Below are 21,172 nucleotides of genomic sequence, written 5' to 3'. Positions count from 1 at the left end.
GCAATTATCTCAATAAAAATTTTGACTGACCAAACAAACAAACAAACCAAAAAATATCCACAGGAGCTCCAGGGCTCTCAGGATGCAGTCTGATCCCCTTGACAGCTATTGGGGCCCCCAGAGGCATTTCCAGCCTGCTCATCTCTTAGCCACATTCTTTCCTCTCTCCCACAGGCTCTACTTGCTGTTCAGCCTGCCTGCTGTTTCATACCCCAGGGCCTTTGCACAAGACATTCCCTTGCCTTGTCTGCCTGGCAATGACTAGTTCTTTGAGATCTCACTCAGTCGGTACAATTAACACTTTATACAGTGCCTGCACATACCAGGTGCTCAATAAATGCCAGTGAAACTGAGCTTTCTCCTCGCCTTTTTCTCTAATCCCTCCACTTCTGGTCCTGCTCTTTGTGCTCAAGCATTAGCCCACATGGTATAGGGATGCCTGGGTGGCTCAGCAGTTGAGGGTTTGTCTGCCTTTGGCTCAGGGTGTGATCCCAGAGTCCCGGAATTGAGTCCCACCCAGGCTCCCTGCATGGAGCCTGCTTCTCCCTTTGCCTATGTCTCTGTCTCGCTCTCTCTGTGTGTCTCTCATGAATAAATAAATAAAATCTTTAAAAAAAAATAACCCATATGGTATAAAATGAAAGGAAGCTAACTTTGTAAACAATGTGTTGTCCAATTGTGAAAAAAGGCAAACTCTTTGTGGAACATTTAGAAAATATGAAAAAGTATACTGAAAAAACTTGTCACCCTCATGTTCTATCACCCATAGAGAAGTACCTAACATTGGAGAATGTTTCCTTCAGGATATTTTAAAAATCAAATATAAAGGGCGTCTGGATGGCTCAGTTAAGTGTCTGCCTTCGGCTCAGGTCATGATCTCAGGGTCCTGGGATGGAGCCCCACGTCAGGCTCCCTGCTCAGCAGGGAGTCTGCTTCTCTCTCTGCCTCCCTTCCCCTGCTCATGCTCATGCTCTGTCTCTTTCTCAAATAAATAAATAAATAAAATAAAATAAAAATTAAATCAAACATAGATACAATTTTTGTACTCAGCATTTTTCTTTTTTACTGTATTATTTTTTGTGCATTTTCAATGTACTTTTTAATGGCTTTAGACTCTTCCAGTGTCTAAAACTACCATGTTTGATAGCATCATTTCTCTATTGTTAGACATCAAGTTATTTATGACTTTTTACTAGTTTAAATTATACCAGGACAGTTACCCTTGGGAAAGGAATATTTATTGAGCAGCTACTATGTGGTTCCTGCTAATTGTTATAGATGAGAAAGTAGAGGCTCAGAGAGGCTGTGTAATTTCCCCAGACTCAGAACTGCTAAGTGGTCAAGCTGTATAACTAAAGTGTACTTAGCCCTCCTATAAGTACTCGGTGGCCTCACACTGGAGGCCTCTACAAGTCTCCCTGTGCCTCCCTGTGCCCCTACACCCAAGAGAAGATTATTTGAAGCTTGCACAGAATAGTTCATTGATGCACTTCTGTGAACTGAACCAAAGGCCTGGGCAATCAGGAAGGCAGTAGGCCTCTGTTCTAGACGAAACAAAATGCTTTATGTCCACATGTCATCTACAAGGTCCACATGTGCCACCACTCACCCTGCCCCCCATCTCCCAGGTCCCATGTGCCGCAGAGCCAGAGCCTTACAGTGGATTCAGAGCATGCATCTGTAGTCAGAACACCTGCGTCCACATGCTCACTCCACCACTTCCTGCCTGAACAGTGATTCTCTTTGCCTGACTTGCCTACCCCCTCCTCTCTAAGAAGCACCTTGCTCAAAAGGCTTCTAGAAGAGGGAAAGGGGCCCAATGCTCCTGGCATCGTAGAATAGTCCCTGCCACGTGGGATTGTGCATAAGTTGCAGTTTGGCATCTGCTCCTGCAGGGCTGCAGGGAGCGGGGCATGGTGCCTGTGCGGACTCTGCATGAGCCAGAGCTGCAGACCCCTGGCAGCGGCAGAGAGAAAAGGGAAGGAAGACAGCACCTGCCTGCCACCTGCAGGGGCCACTGGGATTGCGTCCCTAGGACACACTCCTGGGACACGATGACTGGCTGAGTCCATGGATGTGGACCATTCTCTCTCCTTATTTCCTGGCCCTTGAGCTCGGTGACCAAATCACCTTGCTAAGTCTGGGTAAGTCCCAGAAAGTACAACCGGGGTCTCAGTGGAGACCCAGCTAATATCCTCAGCAATCTTTGCTCTCATAGGGCTGACACACCAGTGTGGGGAGACAGACAAGACGCAAACCCACAAATAGGAGCAAGGAAATGGTGAAATGGGAGAGAAGCTGTTGGCAAGTGCTATGGAATAAAGTGAAGCGGAGCAAGGAGAACAGAAGTGAGGGAAGTATGGGGTGCTCTTTCATCCAGGGGGGCTCCCTGGGAAGACCCCATCTGATGAGGTGGCATTTTGGGGTGGGGCCGTGTATCCCTGTCTACTTGAATTATGTGTGGTTATGTATTCTATTTCTCTCTTACACAAGCTCGCTGGGCACAGAAACCATGAGCCACCTGGGGAGCCAGCCCCACACCTTGCACATAGGACCAGCATCCGTGTGTCTTGAAATGAATCAGATTGAACTGAAAACATTTGAACGCCTACGTGACTAAGCAATCATTGTGGTCAGTATTATTAACGATTGCTCAGAGTAACAAGAACAAAAAACCCCCAGTAGTTTAAATCTATACAATCAAAGAAGAGGCTCCAGCTTGCCTACTTGTTAAATTAAAAGGGGAGCCTAGCAACCAAACAAACATTGGTCCCTTTGGGAAAGCGATTTGGAAAGGCACCGTCTCTGCCAGGGCATTGGCCAGGTCTGGTGCTGGCGGAGCGGATGGCAGTTAAAGGAGTCAAGTTGGTCAAATATTTCACATGTGGTGGCCAGATACCTATCAGACCCAACCGGCTGGCTTTCTCAGATTCAGAAATCTGTAGTGTTATCACAACCACTTATAAAGGGTGTGGATGCTTTGTAGAAAGAGCTTGGCTGGGAATTCTCGGTTCCTCCTGGCCTGCAGCGCCCCCTCGTGTCCACATCTCCCACGGCAGTGAGCGCGTGGGCTCCTCAGGCCAAGTTACAAACCCAGGGGATGCTGAGGGGTCCTAGGCTCCCCATTAAAGCCCAGCTCTCCGAAACCTAGAGAGCCAGTTTTTTAAAATTATTTTTTATTTTTTATTTTTTAATTTTTTATTGGTGTTCCATTTGCCAACATATAGAGTAACACCCAGTGCTCATCCCGTCAAGTGCCCCCCTCAGGGCCTGTCACCCAGTCACCCCCCACCAGCCCGCCTCCCTTTCTACCACCCCTAGTTCGTTTCCCAGAGTTAGGAGTCTCTCATGTTCTGTCTCCCTCTCTGATATTTCCCACTCATTTTATTCTCCTTTCCCCTTTATTCCCTTTCACTATTATGTATATTCCCCAAGTGAATGAGACCATATAATGTTTGTCCTTCTCCGACTGACTTACTTCACTCAGCATAATACCCTCAGGTCCATCCACCTCAAAGCAAATGATGGGTATTTGTCGTTTCTAATGGCTGAGGAGTATTCCAGTGTATACATAGACCACAGCTTCTTTATCCATTCATCTTTCGATGGACACCGAGGCTCCTTCCACAGTTTGGCTATTGTGGCCATTGCTGCTAAAAACATCGGGGTGCAGGTGTCCCGGCGTTTCATTGCATCTGCATCTTTGGGGTAAATCCCCAGCAGTGTAATTGTTGGGTCATAGGGCAGGTCTATTTTTAACTCTTTGAGGAACCTCCACACAGTTTTAGAGAGCCAGTTTAAACTGCACCTGTGTGTAGGTCGGGGGGTGCTTAGGATGCCTCCGCCTTTTCTCCACAGAGAACACATGTTTTTATATCTTCAAAGTATAATTTCATCCACATAATCTATTTTCTAGGATGTGTGGTCTTTCTTGGTCACACACCTGAGGCTAAGCTCCTCTCCTCTCCCTCCTTTTCCTTTTCTTTATTATTAGTCACTACACCCACACGTTTGAAGGTGCAAAACAATTTGTTCGGGACCTCAAAGTTTTTCAAAGCTTTCTCTAGTGAAGAAAGCAGAGCAAGGCAATCCTTTCCATTCTTCAAAGAAGAAAGTTAGGTCTAGAAGGGGGAAAAATCCATTTTCCACGATTTCCTTGCCATTTCCTTGCCATTTCTGCCCACAACTTAATCTGGCAGCTCCTTGGCTCCCTGGATAACTTCTGGAGCTTGCAGCCCATTTGTGGCCCAGTGCCCCCCTCCCTTGCAGACTGACCAGAGTAGGTATAGTTTAAGGAGCCTAAATAGAAGCATGCATTCCTCTCCTGGGGGTTGCTGTGTCTGAAATCCTGTCATTAGAAATTAGTTACCCGTGAATAAAGTACTGGCACGTGCAATAGTATGGTTGAATCTAAAAAAATATCACGCTGAGCCCCACCCCCCAAAGAAGCCAACCACAAAAGAGTAAGACACAAGTGATCCCATTCATATAAAACTCTAGAAAAGTCGACACTAAACTATTGTGGCAGAAAGCAGATCAGTGGTGACCTGAGACTGGAAGTGGGCGCGGGGTTTGCCTGGGAACGAGCATGAGATGGTGATGGAAATGATCTATACTCCTTGATTGTGGCGGATACATTGGTATACGCATTCTTCCAAAATTCATGAACCTGAGCACTTAAAATGGGCAAATTTTATTTTACAGAAGTCATTCCACAATAGGTGTTATTTAAAACTTAGTACCCTCTTTTGGGACCCCTCCCCATTATGAAATCCTCTTTTAAAATGAAAGTAGCTTGGAGAGAGCAACACAGGGTGATGTGTGGGTAGGGGCTCAGCAGCGGGAGTAACGCCATGTGGGCTTGAATCCTAACTCCGTTACTTAGGAGCTGTGTGAACTGAGCTTGTCACTTAACCTCTCTGGGCCTCAGTTTCTTCGCTTGTAAAATTCTACTGCATAGAATTCTTGTAAGGCTGAAATGAGTCCATAAAGGTGAAGTGCCTGGAGTGAAGTGTGTAGCACATGGCCACCACCAGCTACTTTTATTTATTTATTTAAAGATGTGTTTTCTTTCTTTCTCTCTCTCTCTCTCTCTCTTTCTCTCTCTTTTAGATTTTATTTGTTTATTCATGAGAGACACACAGAGAGGCAGAGCCACAGGCAGAGGGAGAAACAGGCTCTCTGTAGGGAGGCCGATATGGGACTCGATCCCAGGACTCTGGTGTCACACCCTGAGCCAAAGGCAGATGCTCAATCACTGAGCCATCCAGGTGCCCACTCCAGCTAATTTTAAACCAATTTACATGGAGATGTAAATGTCACCTCAAGTTGTTTACGTTTTTCGAGTTACTATGTTTTTTTTAAGAGTGGCATTAGGTTTGCAGAAAAATTGAGCAGGAAATAGGGAGAGCTCCCATATATCCCCCTTCACACAATGAATTTCCCCTCTTATTAACAACTTGCCTTAGGATGGTACATTTGTTACAATTGGTGAACCGTGTTGATACATTATTATTAACTAAGGTCCATGGTTTACAGCTAGATCAATCTTTGTGCTGTATGATCTTTGTAGAAAGATTTTGACACATGTATAATGACGTGTATCCACCAATACAATATCATACAGGAGGGTTTCCTTGCCCTAAAAATCCTCTGTGCTTCGCCTGTTCATCCCCCCTCCCCACAACCCCAGCAACCACTAATCCTTGTACTGTCTCCATAGTTTTGCCTTCTTCAGAATGTCATATAGTTGGAATCCTACAGCTCGTAAACTTTTCAGGTTGGCCTATTTCATGTGGTAATCTGCATTTAAGTTTCTCCCAAGTGTTTTCATGGCTTGATAGCTTTTTAATTTAATTTAATTTAATTTAATTTAATTTAATTTAATTAATTTAAATTCAGTTTTCCAACATAAAGTATAACACCCAGTGCTCACCACATGGTGTGCCCTCCATAATGCCCATCACCCAGTTAGCCTATCCCCTCACCCATCTCCCTCTCAGCAACCCTCTGTTTCCCAGTCAAGAGTCTCTAATGGTTTGTCTTCCTCTCTATTTTTTCCCCATTCAGTTTCCCCTCCTTCTCTTATGGTTACTTTGGTCTTTTCTTTTTTAACGCTGAATAATATTCCATTTTCTGGACATACCACCTTTTTTTAAAATCCATTTATCTACTGAAGAACATCTTGGTTGCTTCCAAGTTTTGGCAATTATGAATAAAGCTGCTATTCATGTGTGGTCATAAATTTTCCACTCATCTGGGTAAATACTAAGGAGTGCAACAGCTGGATCATATGGTAAAACTATGTTTAATTAAATGGTATAGCCGTGCAATGGAATATTATACAGCCCTAAAAAGGAAGGAAATTCTGACACATGCAAAAATGTAGATGAACTCTGAGGACATCATGCTAACTGAAATAAGCCAGACACAAAAGGACAAGTATTGTGTGCTTCCACTTGTAGGAGGTATTTTTAGAGTAGTTGAAATCATAGAGACAGAATGTAGAATGGTGGTTGCCAGGAGCCGAGGAGAAGGAGTATGGGAAGGTGTTTTTCAGCAGATCCAGAGTTTCAGTTTTACAAGATGAAGGAGAAGGTGTTATGAGATGATATAGAGAGTTCTAGAGATGGATGGTGGCTATGGTAGCACAACATTATGAATGTATTTAATACCACTGAACTGTATGTACACTTAAAATGGTTAAGATAGTAAATTTTATGTTATGTGTATTTTGCCGTAATAAAAATCATTGGAGAAAAAAGCCACATAAAGTAGAGCAGCTGTGGGGAAAGAGAGGATTTTTTGTTTTCTAAGAAACTGCCAAAGGCATCTCCATCAGTAATGAATGGGAGGTCCTGTGGCTTCACCCCTCACCAGCACTTGATCTTGGCCATTCCAATGTGTCTGTAGTGGTGTCTCACTGTTGTTGTTTTTTTTTTTTTTTTTTCACTGTTGTTTTAATTTGCATTTTCCTGATGACGCATGTTGTGGAGAATCTTTTCATATGCTTACTTGGCATCTGCTAACCTTTTTTGGTGAGGCATCTTTTCAGATATTTTCTCCATATTTTTGTTTTTTAAAGACTTTATTCATGAGAGACACCGAGAGAGAGGCAGAGACATAGGCAGAAGGAGAAGCAGGCTACCCTTGGGGACTAGTCAGGACTTGATCCCAGGACTAGTCAGGGGGATCGATCCCAGGACCCTGGGATCTTGACCCGAGCCAAAGGGAGATGCTCAACCACTGAGCCACCTAGGTGCCCCTTCATGTTTTGATTGGGTTGTTTCCTTATTGTTGAATTTTGAATTCTTTGTATATTTTGAACATAGTCTTTTATGTGTTTTGCAAAGATTTTCTCCCAGGCTGAGGCTGGATATTCTCATCAAGCACCCAGAATATCATATCTTCTTCTCTCCGTGTGTGTGTGTGTGTGTGTGTGTGTGTGTGTGTGTGTAGCAGATAGGATTTGGAAGAGGGTGAGTACTAGGATTAAATAAAACTTGATGCAGTCCCCAAGAGGTTTATATTATGATTTAGGAGAAAAGATCACATAGAAATTAAATAACAAGACAAAGCAGCAGCAGATTCAGTACGAAGTGGCTACACCATGCAGTGAGCAGCAATCAGAGGGGCTGGAGAGTCGGAGAGGCTGCATGTGTCTGGGGGGTGCGTGTGCGTGAGGGTGGCGGATCAGAAGAGGGTGGGTACCAGATAGGCAGGGAAGAAGGGGCAATGCCTGCCAGGCTAGGCCCGGTGGGAGTGGCAAGAGGGAGACACATACCTGGGAAAGCAGCTTGATCTTTGCTTAGGAAGAGCTCTGGGACGTTGGGAACAGGTGGGACATGGTTGGGCATAGAGTGGACCCTGAAAATTTGGCAAAGGCACAGAACATGGGGTGACAGGTTCTGAAGACAAGCTTCACCCACATTATAATTTTGCTGCTCTCCCCACTTCCCACTTGAACCGCTCCACCAGGAAAGTCTCCAGCTGGGAGAAGAGGGAGGCTCTTACCTAGCGGTTATTTAGAGGGGGGAAGAAAGCTTCCAAATCTCATTCCCAGACACCTGGCTTCTGCCAGTTCTGACCACCTTGTCTCAAAGATGCAGCTAAAACAGGGAGTGGGGGGGGTGCCAGACAAAAATGGGAGCTTTTCTGCCGAGTGACGGGCTGGCACCTGGCAGGGCCCCTACTCCGGGCCACAGCTCAGCAAAGCCTTGCCACTTCCCAGAAAGCATTTGAGCGGCCTGGCCAGGTCACTCAGGGTTGGCTGAGGACACAGCCTGACTCCAATCCGTTCCAGCCATTGGCATTGATGAGGGTTCTGCATGCCCAGACCCAGTCCAGCCCCCTAGGGGAGGGAGAGGAGGACCAGGCCTGCTCTGCCCACCAGTACCTTGCCCTGGGGGAGAGCTGTCTTATTTTAAACATCTGGAGAGGATGGGAGGTTCAGAGGGAGGTGTGGTTCAGGAAAAAGTCTCCCAACCCCAACAGGGCCAGTCACCCAAATGGCAGGAACACTGCTGCGGACTGAACTGCATCCCCCCAAATTCTGGTGCTAAAGCGCTCCCCCCCCCCACCTGTGTGATGGCATTTGGACACGGCTTTGGGAGGGAATGAGGTGAGGTGAGGTCATGAGGGTGGGGTCCTCACGATGGGGTTTGTGGCTTTGTAAAAAGAGGGAGACAGATCAAAGTTCTCTCTCTCTCTCTTCCCACCAGGTAAGGACACAGCAAAAAGGCAGCTGTCCGCAGGCGGGAGGGAAGTGGGCTCTTGCCAAGAACTGTAACTGCGGGCACCCTTGATCTTGGCTTCCAGGCTCCAGACCTGGGAGAGATAAATGCCTGCTGTTGGAGCTGCCCAGGTGTGGTATTTTGTTCCAGTAGCCTGAGCAGACTCAGACAGACACACAGATGGTGCCCCCTTCCCAGGCCTCTGCCACCGCTGAGCCCTGGCAACATCATGCCCTGGGACTGTGGCTTCCCCGTCCTCTGGCTCCCCTGTTGCTCACCTCCTACACGCAGGCTCGCTCACCGCACCCCCATCGCCTACCCTCCAAGGCGCAGCATAAATGAAGATGCCCTAGACATGTGGACAATATCCTGTCTCTCTACACCCCCTTCCCTCAGCTGCTGCCCTAACTCCCCTCCAGGTGACCGGCCAGCCTGGATGCGACCCTTAATGCTCTAGGCCACCCGTGGGGTCCAGGGATCCCCAGGGTTACCAAGACCCCTGCAAGGAGTCTATGAGGTCAAATGATTTTTATGAAACGAAGATCTTTTTTAAAAAATATTTTAAAAATTTATTCATGAGAGACACAGAGAGAGAGAGGCAGTGACACAGGCAGAGGGAGAAGCAGGCTCCATGCCTGGAGCCCGATGCAGAACTCAATCCTGGGACTCCAGGATCACTCTCTAAGCCAAAGGCAGGGCGCTCAACTGCTGAGGCACCCAGGTGTCCCTAAAATGAAGATCTTATTTTCCTTTTTATTCTCATTTTCTGGAGCTGGCAACATGCCCAGAGCTGCAGGCACTACTTCCTCCAGGCCAATGAACCAGTGTTCTGGAGCGCTCCAGGAATGTCAGGCAAGGTGGATCCCAGTTTCAGGTCTCCTCTTCAGGAAACAAGGGGTTGAGTTAGATAGTGAAGGCCCTTCCTAGCTATAGAAACATCATTGCTCTCTCTCTCTCTCTCTCTCTCTCTTTTTTTTTTTTTTTTTTGAATCTTGGTGTTCTTTTTTGTAGATTGAGATACAGTTGGATCTTCCTCCACCTACGTCATAGAGCTATTGAGAAGGTAAAAGAGATTAAACATGCTGTGCTCTAGACAGGGAAAGTAGCTCGGGATTTATTGGGTGTGATCACGAAGCGGAGGGCAACCCAAGACCCATCAGTATAGTCAGAGGCCCATCCCTAGCTACGAGCGTCCTTGGTTGCTAGGAGACGTTTGCAAGGAGGCTCGAGCCAATGCAGCCCATCTTTCCAACAGCTTCTACTTTAGGAATTGGAATCATTTTTCCTTAAAGGATCCCTGGAGCCCTTGAGCTGTAGTAGAAAACAAAACCAAACCCCATTCTCTGTAGTTCAACATAAATAAGTTCTGGCCATTCAGTCCCATGCTCCTGGGTTTCCCTGTGAGCCCATTATCTATCTGTCTGTCTATCATCTCAAAACTTTTTTTTTAAAGATTTATTTATTTATTTATTTATGATAGACACACACACACACACACACAGAGAGAGAGAGAGAGAGAGAGAGAGAGAGGCAGAGACACAGGAAGAGGGAGAAGCAGGCTCCATGCCAGGAGCCCGACGTGGGACTCGATCCTGGGACTCCAGGAAGGCGTCCTAGGCCAAAGACAGGCGCTAAACCACTGAGCCACCCAGGGATCCCCATCTCAAAACTTTTAATAAAACTATGGAATATAACCTACATACCCCAAAGTGCATAAAATATCAGTATGAGCCTAGTGAACTAACATAAAGCAAACATCCATATACTTACTTTCTAGCTCAAGAACCAGAATATTACTGGCATCCCAGAAACACCCCCACAACACACATGCTCCTTCCCAAAACTGCCTCCCTGCCCTGAAGGTAAACACATTCTCTCTCTCTTTCCTTAAATGGTAATAACTTTCCAGCAGGTCTCTCCCTGGTCTCTCATTGTCAGAGGCTCCAGGGTGCAGCGTGGGTTATCCCCGCCAGGTCCCTGGCTTTAACTACTTCTAGATGCTGCCAATTCCCGGATGTGTACCTTTAGCCTGCTTCTCTCCAAAAGTCTTCAGCCTCCTGGTGTCTGACTCTATGCATCACGTCTCCCCGGGGTATCTAAGTGACACCTCAAGTGTGTTATGTCCCAAACTCCACTAGTGATCCTCTCCCCTGAATCTCCCCACATCAGAAAGGGTAAAGCTATCCTACCTGCTGACCTGCTCACTGTAAACCCCCTAGATTCGCTCCACATCCTTCACTGGATCTCCAGAATCCTGACCACTCCTCACCTCCCGTACTCATCACCTCTCATTCAGATGACTGACAGCCCACCTGCTCACTTTGCTTTGATCTTTGCTTCAACAGTTGATTTCAAACCCACAGGCCAAGGGATGCTTTTAAAGCATCAAATTCAGTCTCCGCCCTGTCATCACCTTGTGATATGATAGTCTTCCATCACACTGAGAGTGAAAGCCAAAGTTCTTACATCTAGCCCATGAACTCCTATATGCTCTGACCCTCAAATGCTTGCCTCACCGACCTCATCACCCCTTTGATGTCTCTGCTCCAGTTCCACTGCCCTCTCTGCTGTTCTTCAAATGCCCCGGGTCTGTGCCTGCCCCAGGGACTTTGCACAGGTTCCGTCATGCTGGAACTCTCTTTCCCAGGGTCTCCTTAGGCTTCTTCCCTTGCCTCCTTCAGGATTTTGCTCTAGTGCCATGGTCTCTGGAAGGACATTCTTGACCATAATATTTTAACTTCCAACTCCCACCCTTTTTGCATTTCCTATTCATCATCTCAGCTTTATATATTTCCATATAGCCCTCAAACCTTCTAGCATACCATATACATTATTCATTCATTTTCTTCTCCACTGGCATGTAAGCTCTATAGGGGCAGAGCTTGCTTTTTTCTTTTTCTTAATTTGTTTTCTTTTCTCACTGCTATTTTGACTACCTAGAACAGTACTTGTGGAATGAATGGACAGGTTTCTCTGAGGCCAGGGGAGCCGGAGGAGCTGATGCCAAGCTGGTCATGCCGTCCTGCCTGGCGCCTCAGCTCCACACTCTCAATCACAATTACCTCCTGATGTCTCTCAGAAAATCAGAAGTTCACACCTCTGTAGGTTTTCATGATGATTTTACAGACATATCCGCTTCTTCCCTACAAAGTCAGAGAAAGTTATATCATTTGGCTGAGGGAAAACTGAGGTATAGAGAGAGTCAGCATGTTATTCAGATCACGGCTGCACTACAGTAACCGAGGATTTCTTGAGAGTGTGTGTCCTGGCTTGGGAGTTGCTGTATAAGGAAGAATTTGTCTGGTCTTTCTTTGTCCTTGGTTCTGGAGGGAAAGCCTCCAAATCTTTGGAATTTTCCCCAGTGATGGGAGCGTGTTGGTTATTCATGGTGGGTCCCAGGCCATGCCTGAGTATGCTAGGTGAGCCGTGGTGCCCCCCCATGGGCACCATAGGGCGGGGGAGTAGTTTCAGGATGGAGGCTGGCCACACCATGAGATTAGAGACCTGAGGATTGGGGTTGATATTGTGGTCAGGCAGGGCTGCGTCTGCGCAGTGTAGGGGGCGCTATCCACACGGAATACGTCATGGTGTGTTTTCAGAGGTATCTTTTCTCTTTATCAGCCCTGCTCCCTCTGTGTTGGTTTCATTTCTCCCATGGCAAAAAAATTCTTTGTCAGCCTAGGGAAGACGGTGAATTTTTTATTTCAGTTATTGTAATTTTTGGCTCCAAAATTTTCTTTTCTTTTTGTTTTTAGTTTTTCTCTCTCTTTATTAATATTTCCATTTTTTTCATACGTTGTTTTCTTGCCTTTCTCCACATCTTCCTTTAGTTCTTTGAGCATATTTAAGAGAGCTGTTTTAAAGTCTTTGTCTAGTAGGTCTGATGTCAGACCTTTTCCAGGGAAAGTTTCTACTGATGTATTTTTTCTTTTGAGTGGGCCTTATTTTCCTGTTTCTTTGTTTCTTTGTATGCCTTCTGATTTATTTGTTGCAAACTGGACATTTCAATCCAATAATATCTGGAACTCAGGAAACTCTGGGAATCAGATTTTCACCTTTCTGTTATGTTTGCTGAGGATTTTTATTATTGTTATCGTCTACTGGTTTTTTGATTATTGTAGGTTGCCTCTGTGCCAAGGATTCTCCTGAGGTACACCCTGAAGATCTTCTCGGGTCTTTTCTGGGTGGGCCCTTTCCCTGCGCCCATTGGGTCACTTCCCATTTTGCTCAGGGATACACTGTATTTTATTATTATTTTTTTAATAGACAGCTTTTAATGGTATGCCACTGAAGATACAAACTCATTCAGATCTTGATTGGAAAGGGCTGAACCTCAGATTTGTTCTTGCTTCTTCTTGGAGACATACAGCCAATTACCTCATGAGGTCAATTAGATCTTCATAATAAGCCCATGAGGTGTGTAAAACAAGTCTCATTATTCCCATTTTACAAACAAAATGTAATAAGGTGGAGAAAATTTTTATTTATCCAAATTTCAGGTTGAGGGAGATATAGTTTGGAAATACCAAAACTGCTTGGTGGGTTCCTCTACATCAGAGAAACAGTGGGTGGGAGACGGGGTCACAGTTCCACAGGGAGCAGGGTGTGGATTGTTTCTAGTTTAATACAATGAAAAAATAGTGCTATAGGGAACATTTTTATGCCTATCTCTAGTGTGTATAGAGACCTAGATTGCCATTTTGGGGTCCTAGATTGTGTAAATATCAACTTTATATGATAATATCAGGATGTTTACCAATTTCCTTCCCACCAACAAGTTAGAAATGATGCACTTCTTCACCAAAATCTATCAGGCATCTTATTTTTTAAAAAAATATTTACCCTTCATTTATTTATTTATTTTTAATATTTTTATTTATTTATTCATGAGAGACACACACACACACAGAGGCAGAGATACAGGCAGAGGGAGAAGCAGGCTCCATGCAGGAGCCTGATGTGGGACTCAATCCTGGGACCCCAGGACCACGCCCTGAGCCGAAGGCAGGCTCTAAACCCCTGAGCCACCCAGGGGCTATCAGGCATCTTAAATTTTGCCATTGAATGAGTGTAGAATGGTATTTTGCTTTGATCTTGATTTACATTACCCTGATTGCTAGTGAGGCTGAGTATTTCTTCATATGTTTATTGGCCAGATGGGTTTTTCTCCTGTGCCTATTCATTTTTCCCTTGGGCCTGTTGGGCCTATATTTTTTCTGAGCTGTTTGTCATTTTTGAGATGTCCCATGTTCATATGTTAAGAAGATAATCTCACAAAGATGCTAATTCTCCCCAAGTTGCTATGTAAGTTTATTTTAACGTGGATAAAAAATTCTGCAAGGAATTATACAAGATGACATGGAAAAGCAACCGATCAAGAATAGTGCAGACACCTCTGGACAGAAAGACTGAAAGGGGAAGAACTGTCTCACCAGATTTAAAGATATACTGTAAAGTATATTTATTAAGGAATTGTGGTATTGGCATGGGGTAGACAAGTTGACAATGAAACAGAACAGAGAGCCTGCCAACAATCCCACTCGTCAATAAATTTTTGATTTGTGACAAGAGTCAAGGCAGATGACTGAGGGAAAAAAAAGCACTTTTGAATAAATTAAGCTGGAAAATTTAGTTATCCATTTGGAAGAAATGGAATCAGATTCCCAGTTATCACCATATGCAAAATCAATCCCAGAGTATTAATAATGTAAATATCAAAGTCAAAAATTAAAAACTTTTAGAAGACAGTAAAGAGGATTACCCTTCTAACGATGAGGTGAGGAAGAATTTCTTAAACTAAAAGCTGAAAGCATAAACTACCCCCCAAAATTGACACGTTTTATTGTATTTAAAGTAAGAATTTCTGTCCATCAAAATACAGCTTTAAGAAAGTGAGAATACCAAACAATCCAATCATGAAATGGGCAAAAGACATGAACAGAAATCTCACAGAGGAAGACGTAGACATGGCCAACATGCACATGAGAAAATGCTCTGCATCACTTGCCATCAGGGAAATACAAATCAAAACCACAATGAGATACCACCTCACACCAGTGAGAATGGGGAAAATTAACAAGGCAGGAAACAACAAATGTTGGAGAGGATGCGGAGAAAGGGGAACCCTCCTGCACTGTTGGTGGGAATGTGAACTGGTGCAGCCACTCTGGAAAACTGTGTGGAGGTTCCTCAAAGAGTTAAAAATAGACCTTCCCTATGACCCAGCAATTACACTGCTGGGGATTTATCCCAAAGATGCAGATGCAATGAAACGCCGGGACACCTGCACCCCGATGTTTCTAGCAGCAATGTCCACAATAGCCAAACTGTGGAAGGAGCCTCGGTGTCCATCGAAAGATGAATGGATAAAGAAGATGTGGTTTATGTATATAATGGAATATTCCTCAGCCATTAGAAATGACAAATACCCACCATTTGCTTCAACGTGGATGGAACTGGAGGGTATTATGCTGAGTGAAGTAAGTCAGTCGGAGAAGGACAAACATTATATGGTCTCATTCATTTGGGGAATATAAATAACAGTGAAAGGGAATAGAAAGGAAGGGAGAAGAAATGGGTAGGAAATATCAGAAAGGGAGACAGAACATGAAGACTCCTAACTCTGGGAAACAAACTAGGGGTGGGGGAAGGAGAGGAGGGCAGGGGGTGGGGGTGACTGGGTGATGGGCACTGAGGGGGCACTTGACGGGATGAGCACTGAGTGTTATTCTGTATGTTGGCAAATTGGACAGCAATAAAAAATAAATTTATTATTTAAAAAAGAAAGTGAGAATACAAGCCACAAACTAGAAGATATTAGTAACAAATATAGCCCCCAAAGTTAATATTAGCTTCATTGTTTGCTGTATTATACAAATATATAAAAATGGGTCATATATTTTTGAAATCGTTTAATAATATATGAATTACCAGAAACTTGTCATCTACTTAAAAATGTATCAACGACAGCTTTCCAAGGGTCAAATGTATTATTTAGACCTAACTCACTCCTTTGAATAGCTGTAATGTTTGGTAGCATGGAGGTTTCATGATTTATTCAACCATTCATTCCCCTGTGCATGAGCATTCAGATGATTCCATTTTTGTGATTACAAGCAATTATGTGTTTAGGAGTGTTTGCTATGGAGACAGATTGCCTAGGTTGGAATCCTAGTTTCACCCTAGCTATGTGCTTTATCAAGCTGCTAGACTTGACTTTCATTTCCTTACGTGAAATATGGGAATAGTAATAACTCCCGCTCTGTGGGATTGTTGTAGGGATTAAATGAGGTTATGCACATGAGTGTATAGTCAGGAGAACCACACCTGGCTGCATCATGAAAGCTCAGGAATGTCAGTTATAAATCCTGCAATATACAGACATTTTAAAAGATTTATTTATTTGAGAGAGAGAAAGCACATGTGCGTACTTGTGCACACCTGCAGGGACACAGAAGGGAGGGGCAGAGGGAGAGAGAGTCTCAAGCAGACTCCCCGCCGAGCTCAGAGCCTGATGCAGAGCTCCATCTCACGACCCTGAGACCCAGACATGAGCTGAAACCAAGAGTCCCATGATTCATCAACTGTGCCACCCAGGTGCCACCCAACACACATGTTTTTATTACTATAGAACAGACTTCTAGGAGTGGGATGACCTAGACAAAAAGGATGAGTTTTTTTTTAAGATTTTATTTATTCATGAGAGACACAGAGAGAGGCAGAGACATAGGCAGAGGGAGAAGCAGGGTCCTCACGGGAAACCCATTGTGGGACTTGATCCTAGGACCGGGGGATCGCAACCTGAGCTGAAGGCAGACACTGAACCACTGAGCCACCCAGGTGCCCCTGGGATGAGTATTTTAAATTTTAGTTGATACTATCTATTACTTACCCCAAAGATTGTAACAATTCATATTCCCACAAGGAAGCAGTACATATGAGAGTGCCCGCCTATTTTGCCATTCCCTCACCAGAATTGGATGGCACCAGTTTTGAAGGTTTGCCAATCTGATGCAAAAAAAAAAAATTCCTTAACCTAATTAATTAAACATTTGTCTTAATTTTCTCATCTTGCTGGATGTGTTCAAATTTAGGCATGTCAACCAGCTGTATTTCAGGTTCAGTGAATACCCTGCAGTGACACTGAACCAGAAGACCATCCCTACTTGGCAAGTGGTCCCAGCCATGGGGAGACAAAGCAAAGATGATGAGCCCTGGAAGGAGCACAGTACCACTGCTACACTCCCCCAAAGATTAGCATGATGCAACATGTAATGATATGACATGACACAACAACATTGCAGTAAAATCTGACCTTTATTTTTTTACAGTATTTTGGCAATTCTGCTTCTTTGGTTTTTAGGTTTTATTTGTTTATTTGAGCGAGAGAGCAAGAGAGTACAGGCAGGGGAAGGGCAGAGGGAGAGAGAGAAGCAGACTCCAGGCTGAGCGGGGAGCCCCACTGGGGGCTTGATCCCAGGACCATGGCATCCTGACCTGAGCCAAAAGCAGACGCTTAACCAATTGAGCCACCCAGGCACCCCTATTTTGGCTATTTTTGACCATTTGTCCCTCCATATAAATTTTAGAATCAGCTTTTCTATTTAAAACCCTTTTAGAATTTTGTTTGGAATTGAACTGAATCCATTAGATCAGTTTGGGGAGAATTGATTTCTTATAATTGATATCTTAAGCATCTTTGCCAATGAATATGGTATATATATTTTTTTTCTTTGATTTTTGGTCTTCTTTATGGTTTCTTGTTGACATTGTATGATTTTTTTCTGTAAAGGTCTTGCTCTTGCTCATGTTTTGGTAGATTTATTCTAAGCTCTTTACATTTTTATTGCTGTTATAACAGGCATTTTTCAAATTGCATTTTCTAACTCTGTTGCCAATGTATAGAAATGCAATTGCACTTTGGATATTAAAACCTTGCTAGGTCTCTTATCAATTCAAATAAATAAATATTCTTTTATTAGAATCCATGTAGGTAAGCATATCATTTGTGAAAAGTGATGCTTTTATTTCTTCCTTTCCAGTTCTTATAATTTTGTTTGTTTGCTTTGGCCTCATGAACAGACCTGGTCATTCAGTAAGAGGCTGAATAGAGGTGGTTGTAGTGGGAATCCTAGTTTTGTTTCTGATTGTAGAGAGAGTGTGTAACTTTTCACCATTATGAATTAGGCTGGCTGCAGGCTATAGCACATAACCTTTAATGGGGTCAGGGAGCTCTCTTCTGTTCCTTGTTTGTCCACAGATTTTATTATTTCAGTTACGTTGAATTTTGTCATATGTATTTCTTGTACCAGTTGATGTGATCTTTCTCTTTAATTAAGGTATTGAATTACAGAAATACATTTCTTAGTTTTTCTGTTTCCTTCCTGGTTTTAGCATGGGCTAGCCTCACACAAGGAGTTGAGGACTGTTCCCTCTATTTCGTATTATCTGGGAAAGTTTGCATAAGACAGGAATTATCTGTTCTTTGAATATTGGTAGAATTTTCCTATGAAAGTACCTGGTCCAGTGAGAAGATTTTAAATTACTAATCCATCCCTTTATGAATGTTGGACTATTCAAGTTCCTTATTTCTTCTTGAATCAGTTTTGGAAAAGTTGTAATTGTATGGGATTTTCATCATTTCACTCAAGTTTTTAAGCATAGTGGCATTGATATATTCATAATTTTCTTAATCTTTTTAATATCTGCTTTATCTGTAGTCATATCTCTTTGATTCAATTATTGTTTATTTGTGCCTTCTCTTTCTTTCTTGAACAATTTTGCTAAAGGTTTGTTCACTGTATCTGTGTTTTCAAAGCATGGAATTTTGGTTTTGCTGATCCATTTCTATGCTTATTTGCTGTATTCTATTTTTTCATTGTTATCCTTTTTTCTACTTTATTAAACTTTATCACTTATGCCTTTCTAATGTATACATTTTAAGGCTATAAATGTTCTTCTTAAGCACATTAGCCATACCCAGGAAGTTTTCAGATGTAGTATCTCATTAATGGTCAGTTCTAATTATTCTCTAGCTCTCAAAATGGTTTCTTCTTTGGTACATGGATTGCTTAGAACTTAGAATCGTTTCTTCTTAGAACACGGATTTTCATTTTTCAAGTATTAAGAGTTTAAAAAATTGTCTTTTGTTATGAATTTCTGACATAATGGGATTGTGGTCAGACAATGTGGCTGGAGTGAAAGGAGTTGCTCAAAATTTGTTAAGCTTAAATTTTTGTTTTGTATTTATTTATTTATTTATTTATTTATTTATTTATTTATTTATTTTTAAGCTTAAATTTTGTAAATATTCCCCATGCAGCTTGAAAAGTGTGTGTTCTATACACTTTCCTACATTAAGTTTCTTTGGCGTGTTATTCAAGTGTAGTAAACTGATTTTTGCTGATTGATCTATTAATAAGTAGGAATAGTATTAAAATCTACTGCCATAGTGAATTTGCCCATTTCTCACACTGGCTTCCCTACATTTCTGAGGAGTCTGATTAACCATGTAATCTCCAGAACCATTTCTTCTTGGAAGATGCTTGATAAATGATCCCCCACTTTTGCGGGTCAAGTTCTATTCCCCGTAAAGATGCAATGAGGTCCTAACACCAGGACCTGTGAACCTGACCTTGTTTGGAAATCAGTCTTGGAAGATGTAATGGACCTACAATGAGATTGTACTGAATTAGGGTAGGCCCTACATGGTGAGTGTCCTTGTCAGGAGAGATCCGGAGACACAGAAGAGCCCCAGGAAAGAAGGCCATGTGAAGATGGGGGCAGGGCTGGAGTGAGCCTGCCACAGCCAGGGGTCCAAGCATTTCAAGCAACCACTGGAGGCTAGGAAGAGGCGAGAAAGGCCCCATCTCCAGAGCCTGGGTGGGGAGGGTGGGCTTTCAACCTCCAGAACTATGAGAGTAAATTTCTGTTTTAAGCCACCTGAATTTGTGGTCATTTGTTAGGGCAGCCACTGGAATCTAATGTACCTGCTTATGCCAGTGTGTTGACCTGCAGTGAATTTCTTGCTAGCCTGCCGCTCACACCTCACCACCATGGCTCAGGACACCTCTGTGTGGGAGTGAGGGATGGGCCTGTCACGCTCAACCTCAGCTCCCCAGGTCTTCTCCGGCCAACCTCTGCTCTGGTGAGCAAGCAGTGGAAACACCCAGCGTTATGCCCAGAAGCTACCTGCTTCCATTATCACGTCTCTTGGGTTCCCCACTCACAGTGGAGTCAAAGCAACAGCCTGGAAGCCTTCTTATTTACTGTCTCTATCACCTTGTACAATTCACACGACATTTCTGGATTTCCACCCATAAAATGAGTACCTTTAGGTTGTGATCATGTTACAAAGGATACGTTGCTTCTTCAGTAGGCCAGTTAGGGTTCTCACAGGGAGCCAGAGTGCCTGGGGGTTAGAGCAGCCACTAGGTGGCGACGTCTCTTTCTGCAGCTGGTCAGCAGGTGGACTGGGTCCCTGATCAGGGGCCTGCCCCACACCCGCCACTCAGGCCCCTGGTCTGGCGCCCAGGGCAAGCTACCCAGATAGGATGGCCGAGGCTGCAGCTGGAAACTTATACCCAAGAAAAATAGTGGATCTGATCCTTGATTGGTGACTGATTAGATGGAGAGAGAACGCGGTAAGACATGATCTAGAATGTTTCCCAGTTTCTGGTCTGAGTTACCAGCTGGTGCATAGAGAGAGGAGGTGTGGAGGAGGAAGGGTTCATATTTGGACAAGAGTTTCAGGATCCTGTGGGACACCTAAGTAACGTCTGGTAGGAAACAGAAATCTGGGTCTGTAACTCTCGAGAGGAGTCTGGAAGGAAATGAAAGGCAGAGAATGAGATCTTGGAGGCAGGCTGTGTTTTCTTAAAATTCGCCCCAGCATAGTATAGAGTCTAGAGTAGACACTGTAAAACTACTGCCCACGGGAGGGAATGGCCTACCATTGCTTTTTGTAAAGAAAAAAAAGTTTTTTGTTTTTTTTTAGAAAAAAAAGTTTTTTTGTTTTTTTTTTTTAGAAAAAAAAGTTTTATTGGAACAAAGCCATTCAGTTACGTATGGTCCATGACACATTTCACACTGTAAAAGCAGAGTGAAGTTTTGGACAGAAGTCATATAGTCTGCAAAGCTGACGTATTTACTATCTGGCCCTTTGGTGAGAAATTTTCTAACTCCTTGTCTAGAGCAACACGTCTCAACCTTCACTGTGCATTACGAAATACCCAGAGACCCTGTAAGAGGAAGACTCTGGCTCAGGAGGTCTGAGACCAGCCCTGATTTGGCACATCTGTCAGGCCTCTGTGATACCGATGCCACTGGTCCCCAGACCTTGCTTTGAGGAGGGCCTAGAGCAGTGCTGTCCAATGGAAACATAAGTGTACAAGTAACTTAAGTTTCTAGTGTCCATATTAAAAAACTAAAAATAGATGGCA

At 43.7% G+C, this 21,172-nt stretch overlaps 1 long non-coding RNA gene across 1 annotated transcript; it reads left to right on the top strand.

The window, feature by feature from the left end:
- The first annotated feature begins 6,554 nt into the window (after nt 1-6,554).
- LOC140616498 (uncharacterized) lies at nt 6,555-9,796 on the top strand. Its single transcript, XR_012016966.1, has 3 exons — nt 6,555-6,683; nt 8,721-8,863; nt 9,744-9,796. It is a non-coding gene; the product is annotated as an uncharacterized lncRNA (long non-coding RNA).
- Nucleotides 9,797-21,172: the final 11,376 nt, after the last annotated feature.

The sequence above is a fragment of the Canis lupus genome, chromosome 24 (genome assembly GCF_048164855.1).
Source record: "Canis lupus baileyi chromosome 24, mCanLup2.hap1, whole genome shotgun sequence".
NCBI classification, from domain to species: domain Eukaryota; kingdom Metazoa; phylum Chordata; class Mammalia; order Carnivora; family Canidae; genus Canis; species Canis lupus.
The sequence above is the reverse complement of the archived record's forward strand: the minus strand, read 5'-3'. Positions and strand labels throughout refer to the sequence as shown.